This window comes from Xenopus laevis, chromosome 9_10S (genome assembly GCF_017654675.1).
Source record: "Xenopus laevis strain J_2021 chromosome 9_10S, Xenopus_laevis_v10.1, whole genome shotgun sequence".
Classification (NCBI taxonomy): Eukaryota; Metazoa; Chordata; class Amphibia; order Anura; family Pipidae; genus Xenopus; species Xenopus laevis.
In genome coordinates this window covers 115,796,145-115,808,627 of record NC_054388.1, presented here as the reverse complement: position 1 = coordinate 115,808,627, position 12,483 = coordinate 115,796,145, and the positions used below count along the sequence as shown (strand labels likewise).

Sequence of the window (12,483 nt, the reverse complement as noted above, 5' to 3'; positions counted from 1 at the left end):
CCATGTTCTTTATCCATGTTCTAGTGTCGTTTAAAAAAGATGGTTTGAACTTATTCATAGTAAAGGCATCTGCAAAGGTATTGTCCCAAGTATAGTTCTTAGAAGTGATGAACTTAGTATACTTGTATCTCCATGATATAGTCGTGTTCTTGTAGAGACAGGTGTCAGCAAACTTTGTCTTGAAAATGCTTTGGAAAGAGACATGGAAAAGACGTCCGGAATTAAAGGGAAGTGGGAAATAGGAATGGTTCCCCTCTATCACAGATTTCCGAATTATCAATGAAGAGTGTTCCTTTAAAATCATCATCATCACACAAATATGTTGCAAGAAAATCGATTGCCAAAATCTTCCACATACTCAGTTGTTGATCTATAGAAGTAAACAAATTATAATGTTAGAAACTACTTTTATAAAGAATTTCAGAGTCAGGATCTTGAATGTTGACACGGTAGATTTGTTTAGCATTAGGTTTGGTACTTTGAGAAATTATAAACACAGTAAGTTTATAAAGGGCATAAAATGATAGAAATATCATGAAAACCATGAACAAGAAAACACTCGCTTGCTTATGTAACCTTCCAATGGAACTAAATTTATTACCAAATTGTAAACCTTTAAACGGGTTCCACCCCTTATGTCTACTTGCCCTTGCTTCATATTGTAACTCTTTAATCTTATTTACAATTCCACAAAAATGATTCAACTTTACTATTACTTCTACACCCCAAGCAGACTAAGATTGAAAACACTCCCATGTCTACTTTATTATGGTGAACAATTCTCTGAAAAAGATTGTGGTGTGATATTAAAATAAATAGTTGCTGTTACATCATAACAAGAGCAAAGATATCTTATAATATAACTATTCTCTGGTAACCAAACATAAGCCCATGTACCACATATAAAGTAGTAGGTAGATTTCTATGTAATTAATCCATAAATAGCTAATTTTATTTTATAATAGAATAGGTTCCAACACTCTATACTTTTCTTAAAGTTAATATCTGTCAAATTAAGAGTTGTTGTATAAATCCCATCCTCTACTGGATACTAAATTCATTAGCTTCATCTTTAGTTGCCTGTAAAACACACTTAGACCAATCATTATTTTCTATGTGTCATTTAAACTTGTTTATTGCTTCAATAGTGGTATTTTCCAAGCCGTATATAAATAATAATTGTTATTGTTAAACTAATTTAGGAGCAGAAATGGGGAAAGCTACAATGGGTAGTCCCTGTGAATCAGTTGCCCGTACACACAACAATTAGTTCTATTTGCTCCCTTAGTTATTCTTGTTTTGTAAAGTCCTGTAATGATTTGGTTGTTCATAAAAATTACTTTTGCTAGAGGACATATGAACGAAATTAAAAACCAGTAGTACTAAAATACAAATACATGCTTGTCTGGTTGACTTGCTCTTCTACAATTGGAAACATGTATCTATATATCTTTGAGCTTTTCCTCACGTGCTTTTTAATCACTACCCAGTCACCTGGTTTAAGAAAGTGTGAACCAGTATTGACATTTGGATCTGGAATAGAATCAAAAACATATTTGTGTATTTCATTTAGACATTTTTGTACAACAGCTACATAATCAGTCATTTCTTGTAGCTGTTGAGGGAAATACAATCCCATTCTTGGGGCTGATCCAAACAGATTTCATAGGGTGACAGTTTGTAAGGGCCTCTTGGATTGGTGCATATTGAGAACAAAGCAATGGAAGGCAGTAAACCCAAGATTTTAATGTTTCTTCAGAATCTATGACATTTTATTTTATAGAACACCATTTAGACTTTCAACCTTCTCACTACTCTGAGGGTTATTTTTTATTTCAGACATTATCTGCCCTGTCACTTGTCAATGTAGGTTGGTAAAGAATACCTACAGATTACTTCAGTTAAAAGTTTCTTAGCAGTTGCCTTTGACGTAGCCTTAGCAACTTGGCCATGCTTCAGGCCATCCTGAGAACAAGTCAATACATACTTGTACTTATTCATATGGTCCTACTTTAGGCAGTTGGCTGTAGTCTATTTGTAATCGCTGGAAGGGTTATTCTGGTTTAGCAAAGTGCTGTCTCGGAGATTTGACTACCTGACCAGGATTATGACATAAACAGGTAACACAAGAAAATACATATTTTGCAACAAATGCTGGAAACCCAAGGTACTATCCAACTTTTGTGAACTGAAGCAGCCATTGCATTCTTACCTGAGTGCGGAAGACCATGAGTTACATGTGACATCATAGCATATTGTGCTTTTGGTAGACAGTATATTAGTCCATTCCTCTAGAGTCCTTTGTCATCTCTGGTGGCTCCCAGCAAGACCACTTTCCTTTTTCCATGTCATGGGCCTAGTCCTGTATTGTAGCCAAGATATCCATGTCCAAGGGCCCTTTGTGGTCTTTCTGGATGTAACTTACTGTCATTATAGGCAAGAGTGCAGCTGACTTGGCTCTCTCGTCAGCTTTTGCATTTCCTTGTAGCTTCTGGAGTTTGAAGCTTTGTGTGCGCTTGTACTTTAAGAATGGCTACCTCAGTTGGAAGCTGTAATGCTAACAATAGCTCTTTTACTAAATTTGTATTCTTATTTGGTTTACCTGATAATGTCATAAAATTTCTGGCCCTCCAAATCGGAAGATAGTCGAGACAAATACCAATACAATACCTGCTATCAGAAAAGATGTTTGCCCTTCCGCTAGTGTGCATGATGTGATGAGTGCTTGGAGCTCAGCTTCTTGAGCTGACGTGTGTGGAGGTAGACTCTGTTGGATTAACACATCAGACATTGTTACAACAGCATAACCTGTGTGCTATTTACCATCGGAAGTAAAATAGCGGGATTCATCAACAAATAATTTGAGATCAGGATTTATCAATGGTTCGTCTTTTACATTATCAAACCCCTGTACTTCACTTTGCATCATTTCAAAACAATCATGTGTATCATCAACATTCCCCTCTGACTCAGAGATTCATGTTGCAAGACATTACGGGGCAAATTCACTAAACGACGAAGCGCCTAACGATAGCGTCAATACTAGGGATGTAGCGAACTGCCGATTTGGTGTTCGCGAACGCCGTTCGCGAACACCGGCAAAAAATGCGAACGTTCGCGAACAGTTCGCGAACTTCGAACACCCGCTAAAATCGTTCGATTCGAAGGATTTTCATTCGAATCGAACGATCAAAGCATTCGATCGAATGCTTTTCATTCGATCGAATGCTTACAATCGTTCGAACAAATGGAAATCGTTCGATTTTTAGCGGTCGAAGGAATTCGAATGGTCGAACGATTTGTATTCGAATCGAACGCGAACTCAAAATGCGAACGTCGCGCGACGTTCGCGAACATTCGGCGGACGCGAACGGTCGAAGTTCGCGCGAACAAGTTCGCCGGCGAACAGTTCGCTACATCCCTAGTGAATACGCCAGCGTAGCGCATTTTCGTTAATTCGCCGATTCACTAACGGATGCTGGTTTAAATTTCGCTAGTGTTACTTCACACCCTTACACCTTGGCGAATTTGCACAACTGACGTTGAATTATTCTGAACGCTACCTTTTACGCCAGACTTCATTCACCAACTTAGACCAGGCGAAGTGCAATAGAGTAGATAGGTATTGCTTCAAAAAAAGTTAAAAAAATTTCTAAGTCCCAAAAAACACTGGAGTTTTTTCATTTTTTTCATTTTTTATGGGTGAAATTTTTTTGGGGCTCCCCTCCTTCCCCCCTACATTTCCCAACTCATGGCACCTTAACTATACAGTGGGCACATGTGTAGGGCAAAATAAAATTTATTTTGAAGGTTTCCCAGGCTTGTGTAGTGAAGCTACATATACCTCCATTGTAACTTCAATTTGGCGCCGTATGCAAATTAACCATCGCTTAATTTGCTTGGCGAATTAGTGCTAGCACAACTTCGCAACCTTACGCTACCCCTGAGTGCAACTTCTGATTTTAGTGAATTTGCATAGCGCTGGCGAAAATACACCTGGCGAAGTGCGGCGAAGCGTGGCGAAGTGGACGCTGGCGCAACATCGAATCTTAGTGAATGTACATCTTTTAATTGTCAGATTTGATGGTGTCAATAAAGCTACTTTATATTTGGTTAGTGTAGCTGATGACAAATGCTTAGTCTGAATACGATTTAAAAGTTCTGTTATAGAATGTGGGACCTTTAGTTCTAATTTATGGTCCAAAACGAAGTCAGCTACTTTGTCAATCAAAAGTGCCCAGGCAGCAACAGCCCTCACACCCGATGGAGACCCTTTTATTACAGGATCCAACTGACATACATAGTAGCCCATGGGTTTGAATTGTCACTATGCTTTTGACTCAATACACCTGTAACATGATCATTCGTTTAGTTACAAAAAAGCTGGAATGGTTTGTTATAATTAGGCTATGGTAAGGCTGTAGTAAAATCTTTTGGAGCTTCCGTATAGCTTCAATGTGTTCAGTTTCCAAATGAAACTGTTCTTTTGTTGTCAATGTATATAAAGGTACAATTAGTTCTGAGGCATTAGGTAACTAGACCAAGGAAGGCACGCAATTGTCTTCTATTTTTAGCCACTGGGTAGTACTTAAAGGAGAAGGAAAGGTTAAAAGTAAGTAAGCCTTATCAGAAAGGTCTATATAAATACACCAGTAAACCCTCAAAGTAGGTCCTCTGTCAAAAGAAACATCACATTTCTTTCCTTCTATTGTGTACTCATGGGCTTCTGTATCAGACTAACTGTTTTCAGCTTAAACCTCCAGGGCTAGGGCTTGAGCATGCTCAGTTTGCTCCTCTCCCCCACCCCCTTCTCTGCTGTAATCTGAGCCCAGAGCAGGGAGAGACTCAGGCAGGAAGTGATGTCACACCACATTAATACTGCAGCTCCTATTCTAAACAAACAGAGAGATTCTAGAGCTTTTTACTCAGGTATGGTAAAACATTCTGTAGAATAAATATAGCATTCTAGCTTGCACTATTGCAGCTAATCTATTGGCAATTAAATGCCTCTGTAGCTTTCCTTCTCCTTTAATGATGTTTAACCTCTCTTGCATCAAATGTTTCTTACCTTTTGAAATACAATGGCCTGAAAACATTGCAATTTATCTTTACTCGCTTTGTTACCAGTTTGTTCTAGAAAACACAGTAATCCTACTGTTTGTACTTTACACTCGGCTTGTGTTTCACAGCAGAGGAGCAAGTCATCATTATACTGTACCAAAGTTTTATATTTAGGAATCCTTCCAGCAATTCGTGCAGAATTAGATTGTACAGTGTGGGCGAGTTGACTGCTCCTTGTGGAAGCCGAGTGAAGCCCTTGTAATGTGAAAACAAAAAGATAATTGTTACTATTTAGCCTTATGGAAAAGTATGAATTCCACAAATCTACAGTTGAGAAATAACCAGCAGAGGGCGGTATTTGGCTTAGCAATGAGTGCGGATTTGGCACTATTGGTGCTTCAGCCTCAATTATCTTATTTACTGCTCTCAGATCATTCTCTAAGTTGGGGGTTGTCCTCGTGCTGTACATTTACATACAGGAAACAATGGACAATTGACCTCATTTTTATGAGCACCCCAACTTTTTCATATTCCTCAAATTCTTCTTTTATGCCTTCAATTTGTTGTGCACTTAGAGGGTATTGAGGCAGTTTGGGTAATACGGCTCCCTCTTTCAGTTTTATGTGCACAGGGGGGACTTTTAGGGGCAGATTCACTAACTTCGAGTGAAGGATTCGAATGAAAAAAATTCGAATTTCAAAGTATTTTTTGGGTACTTCGACCATCGAATTGGTTAAATTCGTTCGAATTCGAACTAAATCGAACGATTCGAAGTAAAAATCGTTCGACTATTCGACCATTCGATAGTCGAAGTACTTTCCCTTTAAAAAAAACTTCGACCCTCTACTTCGGCAGATAAAACCTACCGAAGTCAATGTTAGCCTATGGGGAAGGTCCCCATAGGCTTGCTAAACATTTTTTGATCGAAGGATTTTCCTTCGATCGTTTGATTAAAATCCTTCGAATCGTTCGATTCGAAGGATGTAATCGTTCAATCGAACGAAAAATCCTTCGATCGAACGAACGAACGTTTAGCGCTAAATCCTTCGACTTCGATATTCGAAGTCGAAGGATTTCAATTCGAGGGTCGAATTTCGAAGTATTTTTAACTTCGAAATTCGACCCTTAGTGAATCTGCCCCTTAATGTCCCTACATCATATTCGCCTTTTTCCCACAGGCACGTCTCGTAAATTCATGTTCAATATCATCAGTTGTTTGTTTTGGAATTGTAATTAACAAAACAGCAGCAACATCATTGAGAACATTATCAGTTAGGGGGCTTGTAAGTTACACTCCATTTTCAGTAAATTGTATACATGCATTTATTTGTGACAGTAAGTCTGCCCCCAATAGATTTACAGGTACAGTATGGGAAACCAACAAAGATGTTACAAGTTCTAATTGGCCATCCACTCTTACAGATATTAGTTTAGTTTCCTTCATTTTTATGTTTCCCCTCCAGCCCCACCCCAATTACTTCTTTGTCATTTAATAATTGGGTTGGCACCTGATCAGCTTTTAACACAGACTTAGCCGCCCCTGTATCCACTAAACATTTTAAAGTTGCATATGGCGCCTCTTGAAGCCAGAGAGATACAATGTGGGACATTCACTAAGATTCGTAGTTTCGCCAGTGCTTCACAAATTCACTAAAATCCAAAGTTGCGCTCAGGGGTAGCGTAAGGTTGCGAAGTTGCGCTAGCATTGATTCGCTAAGCAAAGCAAAGTTACGCTAGCGATGGTTATTTTGCATACGGCGCCAAATTCAAATTTCAATGGAGGAATATGTAGCAGCACTACAAATGCCTGGGAAACCTTCAAAACATCAAATAAAAATGTTATTTTGCCCTACACATGTGCCCACTGTCTAGGTAAGTTGCCATGAGTCAGGAAATGTAGGGGGGGAAGGAGGGGAGCCCCAAATTTTTCGATCTTTTTCAGCCTATCACCCATAATATAGAAAAAAAACGCCAGCGTTTTTTGGGACTTAGAAAAAAATGTAACTTTTTTTTAAGAAATCCCTATCTACTCTATTGCGCTTTGCCTGGTCTGAGGTGGCGAAGGAAGTCTAGCATTCAGTACACTGCGCGCGTTAGTGAATTTGCGTAGTTACGTCCGTTGCGCAAATTCGCCAGGCGTAAGGGTGCGAAGTTACAATAGCGAAGTTACGCCAGCGTCCATTAGTGAATTTGCGAAGTAACGAAAATGACCAACGCTAGTGAATTGACGCTAGCGTTAGGCGCTTCGGCGCTTAGTGAATTTGCCCCAAAGGCTTCAGGGGGGCTTGGGTGGTTGCTACGGGGTAAGTGGACACAGGTTGGCTGATTTCCTATGCTGAATCTTCCCCTTCCACTGACTCCCTTGAGTTTTGGTGGGAAGATTGCTCACCTTTTTTCTCTTGACATATTCCCCTTCGTATTGCAATTATAACATGTGACTTGTGTCATGTCAAAGTATGGTTTTTTGTTGTTATTATTCCTAGACGAGTTGTATTTGCTGTTTTTATTAGCGATTTTTGTTTCCCATCATCTGTTGCTATCATTACTTTTTGTGGTTTATCCTCCTTGCCCGTTTCTATTTTCTCATCAATTCCAGTACAATCAATGATGAGATCATCCTCCTTCATGGTTTGTGCTTCTGGTCTGGAGGTGATGAGGGCGTCCGTATAATCTTTCCTTAAGTCTTCTACGAAAGTGGTTCTTAATTGTATTTTGTCCCTGTCATTTGTTTCTAAAAACCCAGTTCCATAAATGCTGTTTTAAGTTTATGGAAGATTTCTACAGACCCTTCAGTTTGTTTTAGGCTGGTGGCACGTGCCCAAGTTTTATTGAATTTGTCCGCCAGCCAATGTTGTTCTAAAGCTTAAATCAAAGCCTCTCCCCCTTTTTATCTTTTATCTCTATATTGTCACCCTCCATGTCCTCCTCTTCCTTTAACATGTGAGACTTACAGATCTCCAAAATTGGCAACACTCTTGGACCAAATCCCAATTTCATGATTTCTTCTAGGTCCCTGCGCGTTGCAGTGTAAATTGTCTTTATGGCTTTTAACTTTTTAAGGAACCCTGCTGGGTTAACGTCAGGCTCTGGTAAACCTTCCAGAAGGGCCAATTGCTCGGAGTGAGGAAAAGGCTGGTAGCAGGTAACACTATATTTAGGTGACATACTCTCCCCTTCAAATACAGCTTGGGTATGTATTGGATATGTACTTACCACATCCAGGGGAGGAGCAGAGGGTAGTGGGTCTTTTCCTATATTAGCGACAGAGGGGTAAATAGACATGGTATGTGCTTGTGTTGGTGTATTCAGATCAGCTTGTGCTCTCAAACTATTTGACTTGTGTTAATATTTTCTTGTAAATGTATTACCATTTTTGTACCCCTTCTACTAGCTCCCACCTTCTCAGCTAACAAGACCCTTAATTCTCTATCTGCTTCATCATATTCCTTTGTCCACATTGAAATAAATGTTTTAAGACTTGCATCTTTTTCTATGGACTCTTAATTTCATCTTTTATCTTATCTATTTGTGATCCTTCCTGTGTTTTGTGTTGCTCGTCGCCTGTTAAGTTGGTCCTCTCTTATCTTCCTCTAAGGTAGAAAACAAAGTGTTTAGAGCAATTCCATTATCAGGATCATCATCTAATATGTTTCCATCTGGCCTGGAGGCAAGAAGTTTTCCTTTACTTGCATATCTGTATGTGCCGTTATAGAAACATTCCAAAATCTTTTTAGGCTTTTTTCTACTTTCTGTTATGTCTTTGCCTGACTTTCTAAACCTTTTTCTTGAGCCACTGATCATGGGGCGCTGATTACAGTCTCACAAAGGTCCGTATCTAATCTGCTTGTTTCGGGTAAACCTGTTTTCTTATAGATGTCCCTCCCTAAAGGGCACTGTAACCCAATTCCCATGATTTTGCTCCATCCATTCTATTGCTTTATGCCCAGGAGGATCAGACACCAACTCCGGAATAGGGTGTCCACAATGAGGCAACCAATTGCCCATCTAAACGAGACCGGCCGACCAATTTAACAACGATCCCCCAAAACCTCACTTCAACTTTGTTCCCTCTTGGAACGATGTTCACACAACTAGGTTGTATCTTCTCAGCAGTGTCGGACTGGCCCCCCCTCTACATATAAAAATTTTGGAAAAAAAAAGTTTTCGCCGATGCGCATCGCGTCTCGCGCATGCGCACGAGAAGCGCCGCCCGCGCATGAGCATGGCGGCGGTTGAGCGGCCGAACTCGGTGCGGCGCAGTAGGGGGGCGGGGGGCCCTGGACCAGCAGTCCCGGTGGGCCCCGGGCCCCCCAGTCCGACCCTGCTTCTCAGGCAACAGTAACTCCTTCTCTAAATCTTTACTATGTGCTTTCACTGTTTCACGTTCCCCAAACAATCTTACTTTACGCAAAACAGGACATTATTGTATTAGAGAGGGGACAGAGAAGGGCAACTAAGCTGGTAAAGGGAAAATCTTAGCTATGAGGAAAGACTGGCCAAATTGGGGATGTTCACTCTGGAGAAGAGGCGCTTAAGGGGTGATATGATGACTATGTATAAATATATAAGGGGATCATATAATAATCTCTCTAATGATTTATTTACCAGTAGGTCTTTCCAGCTGACACAAGGTCACCCATTCCGATTAGAAGAAAAGAGATTCCGCCTAAATATTGGGAAGGGTTTTGTTACAGTGAGAGCTGTGAAGATGTGGAATTGTCTCCCTGAATCAGTGGTACAGGCTGATACATTAGATAGGTACAAGGAAGGGTCGGATGCTTTATTCACCAGTAGCTCCTCCCAGCAGACAGGAGGGAGCCAATGAGATTAGAGGAGGGAAAGGGGTGTTACAGGGAGAGCTGGGAAGTGAATCAGGGGTACAGGCTGATACATTAGATAGGTACAAGGAAGGGTCGGATGCTTTATTCACCAGTAGCTCCTCCCAGCAGACAGGAGGGAGCCAATGAGATTAGAGGAGGGAAAGGGGTGTTACAGGGAGAGCTGGGAAGTGAATCAGGGGTACAGGCTGATACATTAGATAGGTACAAGGAAGGGTCAGATGCTTTATTCACCAGTAGCTCCTCCCAGCAGACAGGGGGGAGCCAATGAGATTAGAGGAGGGAAAGGGGTGTTACTGGGAGAGCTGGGAAGTGAATCAGGGGTACAGGCTGATACATTAGATAGGTACAAGGAAGGGTCGGATGCTTTATTCACCAGTAGCTCCTCCCAGCAGACAGGAGGGAGCCAATGAGATTAGAGGAGGGAAAGGGGTGTTACAGGGAGAGCTGGGAAGTGAATCAGGGGTACAGGCTGATACATTAGATAGGTACAAGGAAGGGTCGGATGCTTTATTCACCAGTAGCTCCTCCCAGCAGACAGGAGGGAGCCAATGAGATTAGAGGAGGGAAAGGGGTGTTACAGGGAGAGCTGGGAAGTGAATCAGGGGTACAGGCTGATACATTAGATAGGTACAAGGAAGGGTCGGATGCTTTATTCACCAGTAGCTCCTCCCAGCAGACAGGAGGGAGCCAATGAGATTAGAGGAGGGAAAGGGGTGTTACAGGGAGAGCTGGGAAGTGAATCAATGGTACAGGCTGATACATTAGATAGGTATAAGGAAGGGTCGGATGCTTTATTCACCAGTAGCTCCTCCCAGCAGACAGGAGGGAGCCAATGAGATTAGAGGAGGGAAAGGGGTGTTACAGGGAGAGCTGGGAAGTGAATCAGTGCTACAGGCTGATACATTAGATAGGTACAAGGAAGGGTCGGATGCTTTATTCACCAGTAGCTCCTCCCAGCAGACAGGAGGGAGCCAATGAGATTAGAGGAGGGAAAGGGGTGTTACAGGGAGAGCTGGGAAGTGAATCACGGGTACAGGCTGATACATTAGATAGGTACAAGGAAGGGTTGGATGCTTTATTCACCAGTAGCTCCTCCCAGCAGACAGGAGGGAGCCAATGAGATTAGAGGAGGGAAAGGGGTGTTACAGGGAGAGCTGGGAAGTGAATCAGTGGTACAGGCTGATACATTAGATAGGTACAAGGAAGGGTCGGATGCTTTATTCACCAGTAGCTCCTCCCAGCAGACAGGAGGGAGCCAATGAGATTAGAGGAGGGAAAGGGGTGTTACAGGGAGAGCTGGGAAGTGAATCAGGGGTACAGGCTGATACATTAGATAGGTACAAGGAAGGGTCGGATGCTTTATTCACCAGTAGCTCCTCCCAGCAGACAGGAGGGAGCCAATGAGATTAGAGGAGGGAAAGGGGTGTTACAGGGAGAGCTGGGAAGTGAATCAGTGGTGCAGGCTGATACATTAGATAGGTACAAGGAAGGGTCGGATGCTTTATTCACCAGTAGCTCCTCCCAGCAGACAGGAGGGAGCTAATGAGATTAGAGGAGGGAAAGGGGTGTTACAGGGAGAGCTGGGAAGTGAATCAGGGGTACAGGCTGATACATTAGATAGGTACAAGGAAGGGTCGGAATGCTTTATTCACCAGTAGCTCCTCCCAGCAGACAGGAGGGAGCCAATGAGATTAGAGGAGGGAAAGGGGTGTTACAGGGAGAGCTGGGAAGTGAATCAGGGGTACAGGCTGATACATTAGATAGGTACAAGGAAGGGTCGGATGCTTTATTCACCAGTAGCTCCTCCCAGCAGACAGGAGGGAGCCAATGAGATTAGAGGAGGGAAAGGGGTGTTACAGAGAGAGCTGGGAAGTGAATCAGTGGTACAGGCTGATACATTAGATAGGTACAAGGAAGGGTCGGATGCTTTATTCACCAGTAGCTCCTCCCAGCAGACAGGAGGGAGCCAATGCGATTAGAGGAGGGAAAGGGGTGTTACAGGGAGAGCTGGGAAGTGAATCAGGGGTACAGGCTGATACATTAGATAGGTACAAGGAAGGGTCGGATGCTTTATTCACCAGTAGCTCCTCCCAGCAGACAGGAGGGAGCCAATGAGATTAGAGGAGGGAAAGGGGTGTTACAGAGAGAGCTGGGAAGTGAATCAGTGGTACAGGCTGATACATTAGATAGGTACAAGGAAGGGTCGGATGCTTTATTCACCAGTAGCTCCTCCCAGCAGACAGGAGGGAGCCAATGCGATTAGAGGAGGGAAAGGGGTGTTACAGGGAGAGCTGGGAAGTGAATCAGTGGTACAGGCTGATACATTAGATAGGTATAAGAAGGGGTTGGATGGTGTTTAGCAAGTGAGGGAATACAGGGATATGGGAGAGAGCTCATAGTACAAGTTGATCCAGGGACTGGTCCCATTTTGGAGTCAGGAAGGAATTTTTCCCCCTCTGAGGCAAATTGGAGAGGCTTCAGATGGGTTTTTTGCCTTCCTCTGGATCAACTGGCAGATAGGTTGTTAATAAAAAATAAAAAAAAAAGTTGAACTCGATGGACATGTGTCTTTTTTCAACCT

General features: G+C 42.2%; 1 protein-coding gene across 2 annotated transcripts in view; it reads right to left on the bottom strand.

Annotated features, from left to right (window-relative positions):
• Positions 1–12,483, bottom strand: part of LOC108704224 — a 37,959-nt gene continuing 25,476 nt past the window's right edge. For both annotated transcript variants that reach the window (XM_041578622.1, XM_041578621.1), the window contains exon 11: positions 1–370. The gene's annotated coding sequence lies outside the window, so the exon portion shown is untranslated. The remainder of the gene's footprint in view (positions 371–12,483) is intronic.